General features: G+C 40.6%; 1 long non-coding RNA gene across 1 annotated transcript in view; it reads left to right on the top strand.

Moving 5' to 3' along the window:
* LOC132668758 (uncharacterized) overlaps positions 1–20,966 on the top strand; it is an 84,309-nt gene that overhangs the window by 27,117 nt on the left and 36,226 nt on the right. The window contains exon 2 of the long non-coding RNA XR_013556402.1: positions 16,827–17,053. This is a non-coding gene — a long non-coding RNA (uncharacterized LOC132668758). The remainder of the gene's footprint in view (positions 1–16,826; positions 17,054–20,966) is intronic.

The following is a 20,966-nucleotide window of genomic DNA, read 5'->3' as shown; positions in this document are numbered from 1 at the left end:
TTTTCCGTATGCTCCTTTACCATCTCTATGTGTTCTTTCGTTCAGTTTGAAAGGTATCTGGCCCATGTTTTAATCGGGCTGTTTGTGTTCTTATTGTTGAGTATTAAGATATTTTGTATATTTTGAAAAATCCTTTATCAGATGTGTCTTGTATAAATATTTTCTCCCAGCATGTGACTTGTCCTCTCATTCTCTGAAACACTCTTTCATAGAGCAGTTGTGCCTTTGGTACTACATCTAAAAAGTAATCACCATACCAAAGGTCATCTAGATTTTCTCATATGTGTTTATCCTAGGAGTTTTATAGTTTTATGTTTTATATTTAAGTCTATGATCTGGGGCACCTGGGTGGCTCAGACGGTTAGGCATCTGACTTCGGCTCAGGTCACAGTCTCTCAGTTCATGAGTTCAAAGCCTTGCATCAGGCTCTGTGCTGACAGCTCAGAGCCTGGAGCCTGCTTCGGATTCTCTCTCTCTGCCCCTCCCCCACTCACATGCTCCCTCTCTTTGTCTCTCTTTCAAAAATAAACATTAAAAAAATAAAAGAGAAAAAGTTAAATCTATGATCTATTTGAAGTTAATTTTGATAAAGGGTGTAAAGTTAGTGTCTAGATTCTTCTTTTTTTAATGTGAATGTCCAGCTGTTCCATCCCCATTTGTTGAAAAGACTATCTTTTCCTCCATTGTGTTGCCTCTGCTTCCTTGATAAAGATCAGTTCGGTATATTTCTGGGCTCTCCATTCTGTTCCATTGATGTATTTGTCTGTTCTTTTGCCAATACCCCACTATCTTGATTACACTAGATTTCTAGTAAATCCTGAAGTCAGGTAATCTTAGATCTCCAACTTTGTTCTTCTATATTAAGATGGCTATTCTGGGTCTTTTGCTTCTCCATATAAACTTTAGAATCAGTTTGTCAATATCCACAAAATAATTTGCTGAAATTTAGATTGGGATTGTGTTGAATCTATAATTTGAATTGGGAAGAGTGAACATCTTGACAATATTGAGTCTTTTTATCCACGAACCTAAAATATCTTTCCATTTATTTAGGTATTCTTTGATTTTGTTCACCCGAGTGTTGTAATTTTCCTAATATAGTTCTTGTACATATTTTGTTAGATTTTTGACTACGTTTTTCACTTTGGGGAGGTTCTATTAAAATGGTATTGTGTTTTTAATTTTAAATTCCACTTGCTCATTGCTGGTATATAGGACAGTGATGGACTTTTGTATATTAACCTTATATCCTGCAACCTTGCTATAATCGCTTATTAGCCTTTGGAGTTTAGATGAATTTAAAAAGTTAAAATATAAACATGTATATAGAAAATTAAATCAAAAGTGTATAGTATAATGAGTTTTCAAAAAGTGAGCACACTATGTATCAGCATCTTAGAATATTCCTTGTTCTTTTTCAGTCACTTTTCCTTCCCAAAGGTACCCCTAAATGTTGGTATTTTTGAGCCTATGTTTTTCTGTCACATTTGTATCTACAATCTCTTATGAAAATAAAACCTTTGCGTTTCTAAAAATTTCTATTTGTCCTCCTCTGCTTCCCAAGACTTTGACTTGATATTTATAATTTTAAAAATCATTATTTTAGGCTCCAGATTTTTTTTAAAATGGTTTTTAAATTTTATTTTTGAAATTTAAAATTTTATTTATTTGTCTTGTTTATAAAAGTTATCCATTCTGAGCAACTGCATTAAACTCTAGAAATGCATTGCCACTCTTGGTTTGATGTAGTTCTAAGATTTACTAGTTTCTTTTATCTCTAGTATGTTTTTATATCCAAAGTTTTAGATTTTTTTTTTGGATATATACATGTATACATATATATATCCAAAAAATTATATATATGTGTGTACATATATGTATACACACACACACAGACACACACACACACACACACACATATATATTAATTGACTAGGAAGTATAATTGAGCAATATTCTTTTTCAGAAAAGCAAACCTTTGGTGTGTTTTCTGAATCCTTACACAACTGAAGAAATGTTTAGTTGGTCTTCATGTGCAAATGATAATATGGCTTGTTAAAGGATTCAAGATTCACAGTATTTTCTTCAGAACAATGTAGATATTTCTTCATTGCATTTTAGTATTTAGCATTTTATGATAAATTCATCATGTGTTTATTTCTATTTCCTTTTTAATAAAATAGTTTTATCTTTCTAAAAGTTCTTAGTGGTATTTTTTAGAATTAACCTCTGAGTTCAGAAATAATAGCAGGATATATCTAATAATGTACTACTTTCAGTATTCCTTTTTAGTGTTTAGGTGGCACTTTAGTTATAAAAACTCAAATCTTTCTCAAATAATTCATATTTCACTTGTCTTTTGCTTTATATTATCAAAATGGGCTTTTAAATTACTAGTTGGAGGTTGGGTGTATGTACATCATGTTATTCTGTCCCCCATTGTGTTTTTATATTGTGCTAATCATATTTTTATTTGTCTAAGAATTTTTGTTTTGAAAAAAAAATTGTTTTTTTTTTTTTTTTTTTTTTTTTTTTTTACTTTCTGATTGTGCCTTTTTACCAGCCTGCTTTTATTATATGACTGCACATTGCCTTCAATATCATAAGGGATATTCAGATTTGGGGCCACATATTCTTTTCTTCCCTTTGTTAATGCTGTTTCCTTTGGGAACCATTTGTTTTGCTTTTATGGGGTGACTCCTTAATTTTACGCCTTTATTTTTTTTAAAATTTCTAGTGACTCTTGGTTGTCAGTATACGTATACTGACATATACATATACATATACATACACATACATATATGTGTATATATGTACACATATAAATGTCTAGAGTAGTTGACATTAGCAGCTGATGCAGAGAGCTACACAGCAACTGTGGGTTCATCTTTTCTAGCCATGAACGAGAGTGTTATCTGCAGAGTCCTAACGGAATGAGGGGATGCGGGCCAGCTTCTTTAGAGATGCATAAGCCCACATCCATTGTGGTGGCCTGAAGTTGCCTGGGGAACAGCCCCTTTTTCCTTTGGCTTTAATACCCATCAGGAGCCCACCAAGAGCTCACAGCCTGATCCTGCTCCCTGAACTGGCTGACTCTGTACTTGAAGATTTGGGGGGCTTTCTTATTAAAAGTATTAGTCACTTTTCAGCCACATCCTTGTTTTCCTGGAATAGGTCACAACTCAGTTTGGTCTCAACCTCAGTTCAGTCCCACCTGCGTTGGGTCCTGTAGATAATTTCCAATGTTTCTAGTCTTCTGGGAGAAAAGTCCTTGGCCTTTCACTACTTCTATCAAATATTACTTTCATTTTGCCTTTGTCACCTCAGTGAGATGTTTGGAGGATGAATGGGTAATTTGTTAGGTGTGTTGTTTTTAACCCTCATTGAATGAATTTGATAGGTTTTAACCAAATCCAACCAGCTGGGACAAACTCAACCTAGTATCATTTGTCTGATGAAAACACAATGCCTACCTGGTACACATGCTTTGAAAATTTGGAAATTCAGCAAGACTGACCTATTGCTAACACCTGTCATGGGGAAACAGGATCTTTACTAGATGCTTTTGTATCACTCAGCTCTGGGCACGAAAGATATTTGATCTACAGTCTTGGTGTTACCCAATTACTGAGCCTAGAAAACCAAAGCTGGCTAGATCAGCAATTTGAAGCAGACCATCATTTGGCATATCTGACAGTTATTCTGCCTCAAGTTTTGGGGGAGTCTCTGAAAATCGGGTTCCTCATTCAGCTCTGCTAAAATTCATCCTGCCTGAATGGGGCCCTAAACCCATGACTGACCCGTAGGTGACTTTCTTGAAAGTCTTCGAAGCTATCCCAGTAATTCCAGCTGCTGCCTGGAATCGTGTCCTAATCCAGAGATGTGCTCAAGCAGGAAGCTCCGTCTATTTGGCATTGATTTGCTATCCAGAAGCTTCAGAGATTCTGACCTGGCTGTTTGGGCTGGTTCATTGGACATTGACTGGAAGTTTTACACACAACAGTGTGCTTGCTAACTACTTTATTTGGAGGTCAAATTCTACTTCTACATCACAGACTCAACCTTTGCTCCACAAAATCCCGTGACCTTTGATGGCCCATTGTTGAAATAGAAGCAAGTTTCTTGATTAAGGCAATTTTATGGTTCTATTCAGGGGGTGGTTTTAACAATGTCCTTGATGGTCAAGAATGGTTATCTATGGGTGTTAGTGTTGTCAAAGATTATCTCTCTTTTTTTTAAATCTACAATAAGGGTGACTACCTTTTAAAGAATATAAAGGGCTAAGGTTATTTTGAATTATTATTGTCAAGAATTAAAACTCTACCTAGACCGGACAGCAAGGACACTAAAAGATGAAATAACAGTCTAAAGAAATAGCTTTGCAGATTGAGAATCAGTAACTTGGGATGCCTCCCTGCCTGTCACTTCTCTCCAGAGACTCCCAGGCCGGTCTCTCTAAGGAGAGTTATCAGAACTGGAGAAATTGAAGCCGTACGTCATTAGTAGAGGGTAGAAATTTAATGTGCTATAAATAGTGTTAGTGACTGTGGGGTTTGCTACGTATGTTTCAGTGGTAGAAATGTTTAAATATTTAAATTCTTGACTTTGACAAATTAATAATGTATAGTCTATTGACATTCCCGAAGGTCTGTTCCACCCCAAATCACAGTACCTGCTGAATAATTAATATTTAAAGCTTTTTATTCTTCCCCTGCTCCCCTGCTGGTGTCACTCGAGTTTTGGACCACAGTTGGTGCAGTGGGAATAAGATCAATTTTGGCAACTTTCTTATTCGAATCTCAGCATCATCACTTATCTAGGCTGATGAAGTTTGTCAAGTCACTGAGTAGTTCCAAGCTTCTGGAACTGTTAGCGAAGATAATAATATGACATCTAATAATGCAGGGAGTAACACCTACCTCACAGGGTAAGGATTAAGAGAGTAGGATCTGGAATTATGTCGCATGAGTTTGGATCCCCACTGAATGCCTTGCTGCGTAACTTGTTAATGGCGCTAATCTCTCCCTGGCTCAGTTTCCTTATGGATAAATTGAAGCAAGTAATGGTAGCTTCCTCACAGAGTCGAGAGCCAACATATAGACACGTAATGTTTTATTTCAGAGTTTAGCACATGATAAATATTTCATAATTTTAAATATTTTAGGACCATTGTAATATACTAAAAATTCTAGTTATTGGTTTTTCCTATCTTTCTCACTTTCTTCTTTCATTTCATTTTCTACTTGTTCTGTGCACACTGGGCACAATCACATCCCTCTATCTACTATTTGTCTACACCACATGTTGGGAAATCCAGAAATCACCAAAACAGACAGGCTGCCAAACAGGCAGACAACGGGAACTTGAGAATCTAGGACTGGACGCTTACTGACTGTATCGTGATTGGACAGTTTGCCAAAGAAATAAGCATTTATTCCATTTTTATCCCGTTTTTTTAATTTTGTGTCCTTCAAAACTAGTTTACTCTTCTTGCAAAAGTGTGACATATTTTGCTAGAGGCCGTATATTTTGCTTACTTACTGATTTTATTGTTACTGTGAGAAGTTGCCCTTTTTGTAATATAGCTCTCGAGTAGACGGTACAGCGCGGAAAGATGCTACTCGTTTTCTGTACATTGATCTTGGGCCCAGAAACTATTCAGTATTTTCATTCTACTAGCTTGCTTATGGATTGCTTGATCTACCACATATTTATTATTATGTAGACCGGGGCATGCAGACTTTTTCTGGAGAAGGCAAGATGGCCAATAGTTTTGTCTTTGAGGGTCCAGCAGTCACTACTTTTAACTCTGCTGCTCTAGGTCTAAAGCAGCCATAGGCAATATGTAAACAGATGGGTGTGGCTGGATTTGGGCTACAATAGGCTTCGTTTAGCCCGTGGGCTCTATTTCGCTGACACAGATAATCATTTTATTTATAAATTAGGACGTTTTGTTCTTTTAGCCTTACCTTAAGCCTTTTGCTTCTTTTTCTTATATTTTATGGGCTAGGATTTCTAGCATAGTATTATGTAGTGAGGCCAACAGTGGGAATTCTCAACTTTTTTCCCGAATTTACTGGAATCCATTAGAAAGCTTGATATTAAGAATGACCATCATCTTTGGGGCGCCTGGGGGCTCATTCAGTTAAGCATCCGACTTCAGCTCAGGTCATGATCTCCCAGTTCAAGGGTTCGAGCCCTGCGTGGGGCTCTGTGCTGATAGCTCTGAGCCTGGAGCCTGCTTCAGATTCTGTGTGTGTGTGTCTCTCTCTGTCCCTCCCCTGCTCACACTCTGTCTCTGTCTCTCGAAAGTAAATAAACAAACAAAAAGAATGACATCATCTTTGAATTAAGAAACTTTCTATTCCTACTTTGCCAAATGCATTTATATTAAGTAAATGTTTCTATTTACCACTTTTCTGCATCTGTTGAGATAATCATGTCATTTTTGGTCTTTTTTGATTGATTTCATAATTTTTAAATATCTTTGCCCTAGTAATATAAGTCCAATGCACTTATGATGTGTTAGGTTTTTTTAGTGTCTATTTATTTATTTATTTATTTTGAGAGAGAAAGAGAGAGAGAGAGAGAGAGAGTGCTCAGGGGAAGGGCAGAGAGAGAGGGAGAGAGAGAATCCCAAGCAGCCTCTGCGATGTTGGCACAGAGCTGGAGTCGACGCGGGGCTCAGTCTCCCAAACCCTAGAGACAATGACCTGAACTGATATCAAGAGTCGGATGCTTAACCAACGGAGCCATCTAGGTCCCCTATGATGTGTTAGTTTTATACACTCTTGATTTGAGTTGACACTATTTTGTTATTGTTGCATTTATACTTATAAATGATTTGGATCTTTTTGCACTCCCCTAGCCAGGTTTCAGAATAAGGTTATAGTAACATCAAAACATCAGTTGGAGAGCTTTCTCTATTTCTTTATTCTGAAAAAAAAAAAAAAAAAAAAAAAAAAAAAAAAAAAGTTTGTAAAAACAAATAGAGAGTTTTGGGCTTTGTGGAGTTAAAGTTATCTTGTGAAATTGGTTGAGGAGAGATAGTTTTTGTCTCTTTTTTAAATAGTTATTTATTATTGAGAGACAGAGAGAGACAGAGCATGAGCATGGGAGGGGCAGACACAGAATCCAGAGCAGGCTCCAGGCTCCGAGCTGTCAGCACAGAGCCCGACGCAGGGCTTGAACTCATGAACCATGAGACCATGATCTGAGCCAAAGTCAGATGCTTAACTGACTGAGCCACCCAGGGGCCCCAAGGAGAGATAGTTTTTAGACTGCTGATTCAAATTACTTAATGGCTGCTGGCTTGTTCAGAATTTATTTGTTTTTGAGTCATTTTGGTGATTAAAATATTTTGGGGAAATTTGGCATTTTGTTAGTGTTTTCAAATGTGTTGGTACAAAATTGTTTATAGTATTAACTTAGAACTTATCTATAGCTATGGGGTTGCCTGGCTGGCTCAGTTGGTAGAGATTGTGACTCCTGATCTCTGGGCTGTGAATTTGAACCCCACATCCAGGGGTAGAGAGTACCTAAAAAAAATAAAACTCTTTTAAAAAAATAAGACAAAATAACTTATCTATAGTTATGTTTCCTTTACATTTCTTTTGCTTAAAATTTTTCTTTTTTAATGTGTATTTATTTTTGACAGAGAGAGAGAGAGGGACAGAGTATGAGCAGGAGAAGGGCAAAGAAAGAGAGGGAGACACAGAATCAGAAGCAGGCTCCAGGCTCCAAGCTGTCAGCACCGAGCCCAATGTGGGGCTTGAACCCACAAACCACGAGATCATAACCTGAGCCGAAGTCAGATGCTTCACTGACCGAGTCACCCAGGTGCCCCTCTTTTCCATTTCTAATTATGTTAATTTTTGGCTTCTCTGTTTCCTCTTGATATGTCCCGCTAGAGATTTATAAATAGTACTCACCAAGGAACTACATCTTGATTTTGTTGTTTTACTTCTCCCCATTAAAAAAAAAATGCAGTTTTGTTCTCATGTTTAGTCCCTTTCCACTACCTTATTTGGATTTGTTTTCTTGCTCTTTTAATGTCTGCTTGGTTGAATACTTCATTCACTTATTTTCAGTCTTTTAAAATGCACATTAAGGCTGCATTTCCTCAAAGTACTCACTTAGCTGCATCCTACAGGCTTGATGTTTGCTATCACTTAGTTATACATATTTAATAATGTCTAGTATTTAGGAATGTGTTTTTTGGTTCCCGTTGTATGGTGGTATTTTAGGACTTTCCTGGTAAAATTTTAATTTGATTGCATCATGATGAAATAACACCTTTATCGTATCAAGTTTGGAACGGTGTTGAGACTTCCTGTGTAGTCCTGTGTAAGTTAGAAGCATCTGTCGTACGTTTCATGTATTCCTTGGGGTGCTGAGGTGGTGTTGGCTGAAGGATCAGGGACACCGACAGGCTGAATGATGCCGCGGGTCTCGGCGCGTCAAGGAAGAAAGTCTGGTTGCGTTTGTCAGGAGTCTATTGCCTTCTCATTTGTCAACCTATCAAACTTTATGATACAGGTTTCTGTCGTATACCGCATTGCGTTTTTACATTCCATACCTTGGCGTCAGGTATGTATTTTACTTAAGGACGATTTACAAATCAAAACGGAAACTTGCAATAAACTCCCTTTACAGTTGTGGTTGTAAGAAGCCTCAAATTCCCTTAGGCTTGATTGATAAAACATGGCATTTCTCCTATTCCTACGATAATGTTCGGCAAACTTTATGACGGAGGGAAACAGCTGGTAAAGTGGGTTCATCGAAAGGTGAAGGTAATATAGTCATAAAAAACAAGACGATAATGATTTTAAAAGGGATAATAGTTGTAACAACACCATTAACCTTTTGCTTCAAATTATTGAATGTGTGGTCTCTCTTAGAGGTCTAGTCAAAGGTTTTCAGTAACTGCAGTAGGGGAACAAGAAGAAACAACATAGAATTTGCCGTAATTTTCCCCTTCAAATTACTCTTTTCCCTAATCCATTAGGAAATCAAGACCACTGCTGGGCTTGGACTTACTTTGAAAATTTATGTAATTTGCTTCATAGTAGAGAGAGTGTTCAAGGATAGATAGATAGAGATAGAGAATACATATAGGATATTATATGTGTGTGTATGTATATATTTGTAATATCCATATAGTAGACCAGAATTCAAATACCTGGTGGTAAGAACAGATACCCTTGCTGAGGGGAGAAGGCATTTTATGAAGCTTAAGCATAGAACGATGTTTCCTATTCTAGGTTTATCAATCCATTTAGGATTTCGTATGCCATTTGGGCGATAGTGTAATTTAGCGGAAATTAGAATTAGTCTCCTTTTAGACTTTGTGATTGCACAGCTGATGGAGGTTGCATGCATGTGGCAGAGGTGAAATTGATTGCGGCTTGCATGGCTCAATGAAAGTCAGATAATGTAAATACTGGTTGGGCCTAATTTAGATGAAAAACTATGATAACAGAATGTTTGTTGAGGGAAGGAGAGTTATCGAGACTGGGGCTCTCAAGCTGGTGTCCAGGGTCACGCCGACGTTCTTGGGCTCCAGAGGTTTTGCAAACCTCTCCAAATAGTATGCACAATTTTGTAAGAAGATACCTGTGCGAATTGTTTTGGGAGAAGTTCTAGAGGGTTCAGCAACTTCTCAAGGTTATGGGGGTTATGGGTCTTTAACCCCTTAAAGTTTCAGAACAAGTGATCTAGATTTTTCTTTCTGTGTTTACCTTGCTGCCTGGTAATGGTTCCATTTTCTGCTTCTAGAAGTTTCTGTAGCTAGAGATTTGAGATTTGGTGCTTCTCAGCTTTTTCCTGTCCTGTAAAAGGCTATTACATGTCTTTTTGGCCACCTTCTCAGAGTGGCCAAATTTCTTATAGGAAATTTACTTTTCAAAATTTTTTTAAACATTTATTTATTTTTGAGAGACAGAGAAGGAGTGGGAGAGGGGCAGAGAGAGAGGGAGACACAGAATCCAAAGCAGGCTCCAGGCTCTGAGCTGTCAGCACACAGCCCCACACAGGGCTTGAACTCACAGACCGTGAGATCATGACCTGAGCCGAAGTCGGGTGCTTAACTGACTGAGCCACCCAGGCGCCCCTAGGAAATTTACTTTTCAAACCAACCTTTGGGATACATGGTCCATAGGTTAGGTAGCACTTGGAAGTTTAGGGAGATGCTGGAAGAAGGGATAGTGATACAGTCTGATCCATCTTGGAAAATCTGTGGCAAGGCTCCTACACACACATGAGTCCTTCAACTTTGTGTGTATAAAATGTGATCCAAATATAGTTGGCCTATTGTTAAGGCCTTTGTTTGTTTTTATTTTTTTTAACTTTTTTTTTTTTTTTTTCCCAGACAGAGAGAGACAGAGCGCTAGTTGGAGAGGGGCAGAGAGAGAGGGAGACACAGAATCTGAACCAGACTCCAGGCTCCGACCTGCCAGCCCAGAGCCCGGTGCGGGGCTCGAATCCACAAACCGCGAGATCATGACCTGAGCTGAAGTCGGACGCTCAACCGACTGAGCCACCCAGGCGCCCCAAGGCCAGACATTTTTCAACTTTAGAATGTTATTGTCCTTCTTGTTCTGGGTTTCACTAAGAACCTTGGGGAAAAGGCACAGAGCTTTTCCTCAGAGACATGCTCATTCCTACATTTAGGGCACATAATTTGAGAGCTTCCATAAATCCTGCAAAACATGTAGGTCCCAGAGGAAGAACTCCCGTTTTAGGTTCTGCTCATTTCTTGCCTGGTTGTACTGCCCGTGACTTTGGTAACTCCAGCTGAGTTTCCAGGGTGGTCTTTTTCAAAGGCCAACACAATTATTTTGCACCCCTGCTGAAAACCTTCTCGTGGTTTCCCAGTGCTTACAGGCTAAAGTCCATAAAGCCCGGTCTCATCCAGGCACTTGAATGCTTTTCGTGACCATGTTCTCGTCTACGTCTCCTGCTGTTGCCTCCCTCTCTCTGTATACCCCAGTGAACACCCTGCCTCTTGCTTGCCTCTGTTACATGCACACATCCTGCCCAGTTGTTGTTGTTGTTGTTTTCTGGAACGGCCATGCTATTCTAGTACCCAGTCCCGCCATTGGCTTCTCCTGGCTTGGCTGGCTACCCCTTGAGTATGCTTGGTGATCACCCACCCACCCTTCAGGACCCTTTCGACTCTTCTCAGATGAGGCCACTGTGGCACCCTCCCTGCCCACTCACACCTGGTATGGCGGCTGTTGGCTTTTGTGTACCACCGTGGGCCTTTCTCATTGTAGTTCTGAGCACACTGCGGCTCATTTCTTTGTTTACATGTTTGTAAGGTTACTATAGTCAGAAACTAATTTTTTATTCATATCTGTAGCTGAGTTCCTAGTCAGTTTCTTGTTTAAATTTTAGCTTTGTTGAACGAATGGTTCATTTGGGCTTGTGGGGTACCATGGAGAATTTATTAGCAGGAAAGATTCAAAAAATCTGAAGGGAGAATCATTAGTAGATAATATATAATCACTCTGATCCAAGATAGTCTGTCAAGAGATTAATTCTCTTTCTCTCTCTATCATTTTTTTTTTTTTTTGAATAGTATTGTACAGGGGAGTGAAAAGAATATCTTGTTTCTAAAAGAATTAAATTCAGGGGAGCCTAGGTGGCTCAGTCGGTGAAGTATCCGACTTTGGCTCAGGTCATGATCTCACTCTCCGTGAGTTTGAGCCCCATGTCAGTCTCTATGCTGACAGCTCAGAGCCTGGAAACTGCTCCCAATTCTGTTTCTCCCTCTTCTCTCTGCCCCTCTCCCGCTTGTGCTCTGTCTCTCAAAAATAAATAAACATTAAAAGAAATTAAAAAAAAAGAATTAAATTCAAATTCTGAATTTTTCATTTATTAAAATTTTTTAAATGTGCATTCATTTTTTTTTTAATTTTTTTTTAACGTTTATTTATTTTTGAGACAGAGAGAGACAGAGCATGAACGGGGGAGGGTCAGAGAGAGGGAGACACAGAATCTGAAACAGGCTCCACGCTCTGAGCTGTCAGCACAGAGCCCAACACGGGGCTCGAACTCACGGACTGCGAGATCATGACCTGAGCCGAAGTCGGACGCTTAACCGACTGAGCCACCCAGGCGCCCCAATGTGTATTCATTTTTGAGAGAGAGAGAGAGAGAGAGAGAGAAAGAGAAAGAGACAGCATGAGTGGGGGAGGGGCAGAGAGAGAGGGAGACACAGAATCCGAAGCAGGCTCTGGGCTCTGAGATCATGACCTGAATTGAAGTCGGATGCTTCACCGACTGAGCCACCCAGGTGCCCCTGAATTTTCTATTTATTATTAGGTGACCTTAGTGGAAGCCCATTGTTCTACTTAACAATTATACCCTTTGCCTCCAAATTAGAGATCATAAATACACTTTTTTTTTTTTAATATTAGAAGAAAGCTGTTAGGATGGAAATAATACCTGCATGCATGTATTGCTTCGGGTAACATGACATAGAAGTGTGAGTAGCTTTTGTTATTAATATGCTGCTGGATTATAGAACTGTTACATTAATTTGAAAGTGAATGCCAAGTGAGAGGGTCAGACCAGGAAAAGAAAAGAAGCACCTTCATCCCTACCCTCTTTTCCTGTACGCATTGCAGGCATCACCAATGGATAGCAGAACTCTTCATCCTGGAGGCCACACTTCGTTTCAGACACCTTCTCAAGCAGTCGTGAACCACGGTTGATGATTAATCAAGCCGTCACTCATCGGGTTAAGCTATTAATCAGAGCTGGCTCAAGAGATAAAACCCAGGTGTTGTTTTTAACACTAGAGCCCGTGACCTATGAAGGAAGCCATGAGTAAGGAAGAATCTCGTTAGTGGTCAGAAGTCCACAGGCAAATGCCCATTTCGCTGTCAACAGCACCTATGTTGTTCCATTCATTGTCTTCCTTCGTAATGGTGGGATTTTGTCTGGGCACACGGTTCCTCAGAGTCAAAATGGAATATTCTGTTCTCTTCTCTGCAGCAGGATGTGGCGATGGGAGGAGGGGTTTCGGCCAGTGGGACAGAAGCCACTATGTTCAGTGGCCGTTTCTGGGAACCCTTCTAAGGAGGCAGTCACACCAGCTCTTTGCCTCTTCTCTTCGTCTCTTCCCGCATTCTGCGGCTGGCCTGCAGACTCGCCCCGAGGAGCGATGACAAAACAGTGAACTGGGGGAACACTGTGCTTCTCTCTTGTTTAAGACACCGTTCAACGTCGGGGCAATCCGGTGAGAGTCTGCCATTCCCCCTGCCGCTTTGTTTATTTAACCCCCCTCATGGGGACTTCCAAGCACCTTCAGATATTAAGGCAAAACCCATTTACTGTAGGCATAGAAAGGCCAACAGAAAGACTTTTGTATACTTTTCCAGGTTGGGAAAACGTGGCATGTTGATGTCCACTGGGACAGTTGCCATAAGTAGCAGCAGGAATGTGATGAGGTAATGGAGCGACGCATTGGGCAACTGGGATGTTGGATTTTGACTTGGGCCCCGTGTAAGTTGTCTGAAATTGTTCTAGGTACATAGAGCCTCAGTTTTCTATTCAATATGATGTGTACAGGGGCGCCTGGGTGACTTAGTCGGTTCTGCCCCTTCCCCATCTCGCGGTCTGTGAGTTCAAGCCCCGCGTTGGGCTCTGTGTTGACAGCTCAGCGCCCGGAGCCTGCTTTTTATTCTGTGTCGTCTCCCTCTCTCTCTCTCTGTGTCCCTCCCCCGCTCGTGCTCTGTCTCTGTCTCAAAAATAAATACACACTTAAAAACATTAGAAAAAAAATGATGTGTGCACCTGAGGGAAAGCGGGGAGAGGTTTGTGCTGGTGTGGGAGGTGGAGGGTGTGGGGGTATGAAGCAGGGGCAAGACCAGGAGCCTCTCCAAATGGGAGCGAGACCTTGCCACCAAAGCGGGGACTGACCCGTGAGCTGGCAGAGGCCCAGTCAGGGGACTTGTTAACAAGGGACAGCAGACACATGATGCCTTTGTATTGTGACTTTGCCACATTCATGCACGTAGTCAATATGCCCCGTAAATTTTCAACGGTGAATAGTTTTCTGCATTTGTTACGTGCTGCTTGCTTTAAATTTCTGTCACAGAGCTCCACTTTCGCCCTTGTCTTTTATATACTCTGTTTACGTTTGAGTATCTATATTTATACTGACTACAGTAAAAAAAAAGTATATAATAAAGTCATTCGACATCAAGAACAGCTTTTTATCTGCTTTGTCAGAACATCATTTAAACAGCTACGTTCTCTTAATGCACAGTAGTTAAGTAAACTCCAAGATTCTTATCCTGCAATAACCCATTAAATCATCTTAAATACTATGTCATAATGACAACTCGATGCAACCAGATGTGATATTTGGGGATTTAAAAGAAATAGTTTTCTAAAGACACAGCCTCCTGATTTTACGTTCTCGAGGCCGTGTGCACAGCTGTTAAATCTCACTGTTCTACTTTCTGTGAGTGTATATCACTTCTGTTCTGCCTCACGCACGGCATTACCGAAGTGCAAACGAAATGTTCCCCAGGACATTGTGATAGGCACTTTCGTGAGCTCTGCATCGGCCATGATTTAGTTCTCGAGGTGTGATTTTCTCACTGCGGAAATGCACGAATGCGTATGAGCCTGATGCCACACAAAAGCATTAATATCAGGGCGTGCAAGATGCCCCACGGTCTGACAGTCACGGTAAGTCTGCTGAACCCAAAAGGCCAGAAATCACCCCCAGGCTAGATGTAAGGTACAGGTGGAACTTACTAGCCCGCATTTGGGTTAAGCATTACCTCCTGACAAGTGTTTTTAACGCCATCAGCACAGTAACCCAAGACCTCCCGTGTCAGCCCTGCCATTAATTATTTCTAAAAGGTGTCGGCTTTAGAATCTTTGAAGTTTCCATGTCACGTGGGATCGGGAGTGAACTTTTGAACTTCTGATTTTATCAGCTGGTATAAAAGTTGGCACAATTCAAAATTGTGTATGTGATGAACCATCAAAGAGAGAGAACTCATCTGACAGCCATGTTATACACTGTGTGCAGGGAAAGATAATTCCACCATCAAGCAGGAATCCTAGAAATTAGGTCATAACAGGCAGTGCAAGTGGGCCCTAATGAACCGGATTCATATCTGTGGTGAAATTATATGCTGGATAATGTCCTTGGAAACGCTGCCATATTTCAGTCTGGAAAGAAGCCCATTGCTGATACAACAAATCAATTGATAAGAAGTGTCTTTATTGCACTCAATAAAAAAACAGCGCAACCCCAAATAAACATACACGGCTCATAAAACAAATTGCTCACCTAAAATGAATTACACTCTAAGTTTTTTTTTTTAAGTAAATTACACAGAATATTCAGTGATGTTTCCACCCGCTAAAGAGTAAGATTATAAACAGCACTAAAAGTAAATGTTTCCACGTTTCTTTTTAGTTTAGTTTTTGTTGTTGTTGTTGTTCAATCTACAGGATTACCAAGAGCAAAATGCAAAAGAAAAAAAAAAGTGGTAGAAATTGCCTGTTTCGTGAAATATAGGAAAAAATATACCATCTGTGATTTAGCACAGTCCTCAATATTCCATCTGCGATCTGAACGCGGTTCTTAACAAAAGCTGAATCCATTGTCGTTCAATATGATGTTTTGAAAAGTTTTTCCAAGAAGACGACTTTTGTAAGACGCTGGTATTTTTGGCGTGGAGTTCCTTCTGAATGAAATAGTCGATGTGGCTCTTTGCAACTGTGTTAAGAACTGGTTTTTGTGACACGCAAAGGCTTGAAATTTTGAAAAGGTAGTCGGCCAGAGCTGCCTTCCACCACCTTGTCCCCGGAAAACTTCCTGAGAGAAATGTAGTTTTGAGCCCTGTGTGATAGGTTTGGATTTCTTCATGCGTTAAGATTCAACAAATATTTATTACCAACAATCTTGTCAGAGGGGTTTACCCCTTGTCAGAGGGGTTTACGTGTGAGTCCAAAAGTATCAGATGGTGTTACTATGCTGCCTTAGGCATTGTAGTTTTGTTCAGTATTTTTGTTTAATGTTTATTTAGTTTTGAGAGACAGAGAGACAGAGCACGAGTGGGGGAGGGGCAAAGAGAGGGAGACACAGAATCCGAAGCAGGCTCCAGGCTCTGAGCTGTCAGCACAGAACCTGATGTGGGGCTTGAACTCATGAACTGCGAGATCAGGACCTGAGCTGAAGTCAGACGCTCAACGGACTGAGCCACCCAGATGCCCCTAAAAAAACTTTTTTCATGTTTATTTTTGAGGGAGGGGGCAGGGGCAGAGAGAGAGGGAGACACAGAATCCGAAGCAGGCTCCAGGCTCTGAGCTGTCAGCACAGAGCCTGATGTGGTTAATTAGACAACACAATGGCCCGTCCTGTAGTGACCACCAATGTTTCCTCAGGGTGATGCTGTCACCTATGTGCTACCCCCTGATGAACCCATTAGGTGATACGAAACCACACATGGGCACTCCCATCCGTCACCGTCAAATAACATAAAAATGGGGTTTCTCAATTTTGGCATTACTGGCACTTTCAACTGGATAATTCTGTGTTGGGGGCTGTCTTGTGCCCTATAGGGTATTGCGCAGCATCCCTGCCTCTACCCATGCGATGCCAGGAGCACCCCCCTCCCCATTATGACAGCCACAAATGCGTCCAGAGATTGCCACGTGTCCTCCAGGGAGAAAAAAAAAAATCACCTTCGGGTGCAAACCACTCCTATGAAAGGAATCATTAAATTTTCACATTAGCGATTGTTAGAAACTATTGTTTTCTTTTTTTTTTCCTTCCCTCCTTCTCTCTGCAGGGTAACAGCTCAGGATTCGTACCTAGCTTCTTGCAGTAAATGAAAATGTGATGGAGGTTACTACCGAACGCAGAAAGGAAGAAAAAGTGGGAAGTGGTTTAGGAGAAGCGAGGGCTGCAAGAACTGTTTTGCAACGTGTGAAGAGCAAACAGAGGGGCGGGCAACTCCAGTGGCATTGAACACAATCCAGTTCTCCAGCCACCCGGGACTGTTCTGAAACTAACCAGGTTGCCACAGACCACACTTCCTTTCTTCACTCTGGGTCCTTGGTGTGTGTTGGGGGGGGCGGGCGGGAGGTGCGGTCCAAGCCCTCTTTGGTCTGGAAAAATACTCTTCGTTTTGCAGAGCTCGGCTCCAGTGTCTTCTCCATTTTTTTTCCGTGAGGGGGTCTTAGGTCCCACTGGTAACGCGAATTTTCTCTTTCTGCTTCTGCGTTGTGGACTTGTGTAAATTTCAACTTAGTGCTTTTCACATTCTGCTCAATATTTTGGTTAAGTGGTTAGATGCCTGCCTCTCTCAAGACGTTATAAAGTCTTGGAAGCTAGGCTACCATCATGTGACATCTAGTCAAGCGATTGCATTTGGCTGTGATTAACAGAAATCTGCTTCAAGGAAGTTAAGCGGAGGGGCGCCGGGGTGGTTCAGTGGGATGAACGGCTGACTCTTGGTCCTGGCTCAGGTCATGATCTCACGGTTTTATGGGTTCGAGCCCCACGTCAGGCTCTGTGCTGGTAGCTCCAGCCGATTTAGGATCCTCTCTCCTCTCTCTGCCCCTCCCCCACATGCACTGTTTCTCTCTCTCAAGCTAAATAAATAAACTTAAAAAAAAAAAAAACCTTAAAAAAAAAAAAAAAGAAGAAACTTAAGTAGAGAGCTTGTTTCCCTTATATTATTAGAAGCCTAGAGGTAGGCAGCTGAAGTCACCGGTTCAGCAACTCATCGAGTCTCAACCTCCAAACTTCTTCCGGCATTTCCTTCTTGGTGGCAAGATGGCAGCGGCTCGGCCAGCCACCATCTCTGCGATCAACGAGTTCTCAGCAGGCAAGGGGAGGGTTCTTCAGAAACCAGCACACTTCCCTTTTATCTCTTTGGTCAGCACTGACTCATATGGCAATTCGTGAGGGTAGCAGAGGTGAGGAGAGTGAGTTTTAGCGTCTGTTGTAGAAACTGGCAAAGGAAAGCAGGTTGGAATCGGTTCAAATTAGTTGCCCTCCAATGGCTGACCACGTGCTACTGCTTGTGCAGGGTCCGTGGGGCTAGACGATGCCCCAGCGAGAATTCTTCCTCCTAAGCCCCTTGGCACAGGAAGAACAAACACCATCTCAAGTATTCCACAAAACTATAAATTCGGCCTTAATTTGGCCATTGCTTTAAAAAAAAAGAGCTCAATAAATATGCATGCCTCCTTATCTTTTGCTTTCATTCTTCATGGCGCGGGGGTTGGATTTAATAAAAGGAATATGCAGGACAAGGCACAGAAGTCCGACTGGGAGGGATGTGGGGCAGAAGGAAGGCACTGGTGACCGATCTAATCGTGTGGTGCCGTGAGCTACCAGGGCCAGGACAACTTTGAAGGCAGAAAGAAATCTGGATGGCCAACATGACCTATGGTGTCACAGTGGGACTTAGATAAAAGGGGTCGCATGTTAAAACGTGATTTTAAGATTTGTCTGCCAGAGCAATGCAGCACTATTATTTCTTTTTAAGACCCACTTGAAAACTCACATAAAGACATCTAATAGCTATTTGAGATTTAGTGTACCTTTTCTACTCTGGTCTTATGGCTTAGCCAATGGAAAGCCCAGTTAGCCAATGGAAAGTCCAGTTAGCCAATGGAAAGCCCAGAAATTTGTGCTTTAGGCTGTGTGCTTGTGTTTTTTTTTTTTTTTTCCTCTCCTAAATATATGCATATGGAGATATTTAACCTGTAACCACAAAGTTCCGTAGAAAACATTCATTTTATTTTCTTCTTCAGTCAGTGTGACAATTTAACCAAGAATGGCCAAATTGTTTTCTTTTTTCTTTTTCTTTTTCCTAAATCAAACTCTGTCTATTCAGTAGAGGATCACTATGGGGTTCCATTAAACAAAATAACACATTCTGTTCTGATATTTAGTAGGGCAGGCCTCAACTTCACTGTCTCTGGGATTCATTCGCGGGAATGCTCACTAGAGGAACATTTTCCCCCATCAAGAGATCTGGAGATCCGCATTCCACCTGCCTCCCCTTTCCCTGGAGATTTCTTTTGCTTCCTCTGGTCTTGGGTATGATAAATGACACAAGGCTCCTATTAGCATGTATACAAACTCAGAGAAAGAAAAATGGGGGGGTAGAAAAACAGTATTTCCCTTTTCTCATCTAAAACAATAAACTTAAAATAAAATAAAATAAAATAAAATAAAGTAAAATAATAAATTTATATTTAATTGATTTTGTGGGTCTTTCCTCATGAAACGGTAAACCCTATTAGGAAAAGAGACACGATGATAAATTATTGGGGGGAGGATCTTTGCAAAGGTTTGTCATTGGTTGGTAATAACGGTCGTGAGGATGTAAGATTGATCACACCTGGCCGGCTCTCGATTCATTTAGTCCAATTGCCTGTCGTTGGCAGCTGGGCCAAGAAACACAAGTGTTCGCGATGTTTCTATTACATGCAGCTTGTCCCTAATCATCCCAGTGGACAATTAATGCTGCGACATCTATGCATGTGGCCAAAGCACAGATTTATGTTTGCACTACCTGCAAGCTCCTGAGGAAAAATAATTATTGTTTTGTTTGTGTGGGCTTTTTTTGTTCTTTATTATTCCCTTTCAGGCATCCTGGTATTCACTTGAGTGCTATTGCTTTAAGGGATGAATTACACTGTAGAATTCTTGTTTTGGAAAGCCAGCTAACATTCCTCTTATCCTTACTCTTGTTGGTTTCAAAATTATTTCATATCGTAAAAGCAGTGCATTCACATCCCCAGAAGTACACAGAATAGGGAAAAATGATAAGAAACTATTCACGGGCTTGGGCAGGTGCAGAAGGCTGTGTGTTGTAATATTGATGGCAAGAGTGAAAATCTGAGAACTAACTAAATGTCCATCAATAGGGAAACAGTTACATAAATGTTGTCATGGACACGTTAGGAAATCCATGCAGCTATTAAAAAACAAGATAGATATTTTGTGTATTGATACAGAAAGTTCTTTTTTCAAGACCAATTTTTTTTTTTTTTGGTAAAGTTTATTTATTTATTTTGAGAGAGAGAGAGCATAGTCAAGCAAGGGAGAGCAGGACAAAGATGGGGGAGAGAGAGAATTCCAAGCAGGAATCTCCTCTTTGACAGCAGGGAACCCCAGCCGGACGTGGGGCTTGACCTCACAAACCGTGAGATCATGACCTGAGCCGAAATCGAGTTGGACGCTTAACCAACTGAGCCACCCAGGCACCCCTCAAGACCAATTTAATTGAAAAAAGAAACATCGCAGAATGACACAAAAAGTGTGATAACATTTATATTACTAAAAATACTAAACATTTATATATTCCTGTATAATTATGTATTTACGTGAATGCGCAGAAAAAAAATGTCGAGAAAGATGCTCACTACCCTGGAGAGGCCGGGAAATGGGGAAAGTTTACAACAAAAATATATTCAATTTTGTCTACATTTGAAAACCAGTACAAAGGAATTGCTTAAAATGAAGGAGGGAAAAAAAGATCCTGAATCTCCTTACTCTAACAAAGAAATGCAATCAGAATGTTTTGTGATTTTTCCTTCTAATCTTTTATTCGTTTGGGAACATAACATTTAAACCTGTAACAGTGTCTAAAATCAGAGAGGGATGAAAAAGAAAACCAGAGTCCTGGTAAATCCGCTGTTGACATTGTCCTATGTAATTATGTGTTTAGGAAATGCGAAACATCCTTTCAGTGAAAGCCTCCTTCCCTTTGTCTGTAAGCACCCTCCACCTGTCCTTGTCTTTACCTCCTAGTTTCCGAAAGACTTGTAAAATTTCCCGACTTCCTCAGGGAGAGGAAAAGAAGTATCTACCAATAGGTGTAAAATAATTACCATAACAAGCAATTTGTGAGCTTTTATCATATAACTGTTAGCCACTGTTCTAAAGCACTTTGTATTAACTGACCCAT

Source organism: Panthera onca, chromosome B3 (genome assembly GCF_046562875.1).
Source record: "Panthera onca isolate mPanOnc1 chromosome B3, mPanOnc1 haplotype 2, whole genome shotgun sequence".
Taxonomy (NCBI): Eukaryota; Metazoa; Chordata; class Mammalia; order Carnivora; family Felidae; genus Panthera; species Panthera onca.
The sequence above is the reverse complement of the archived record's forward strand: the minus strand, read 5'-3'. Positions and strand labels throughout refer to the sequence as shown.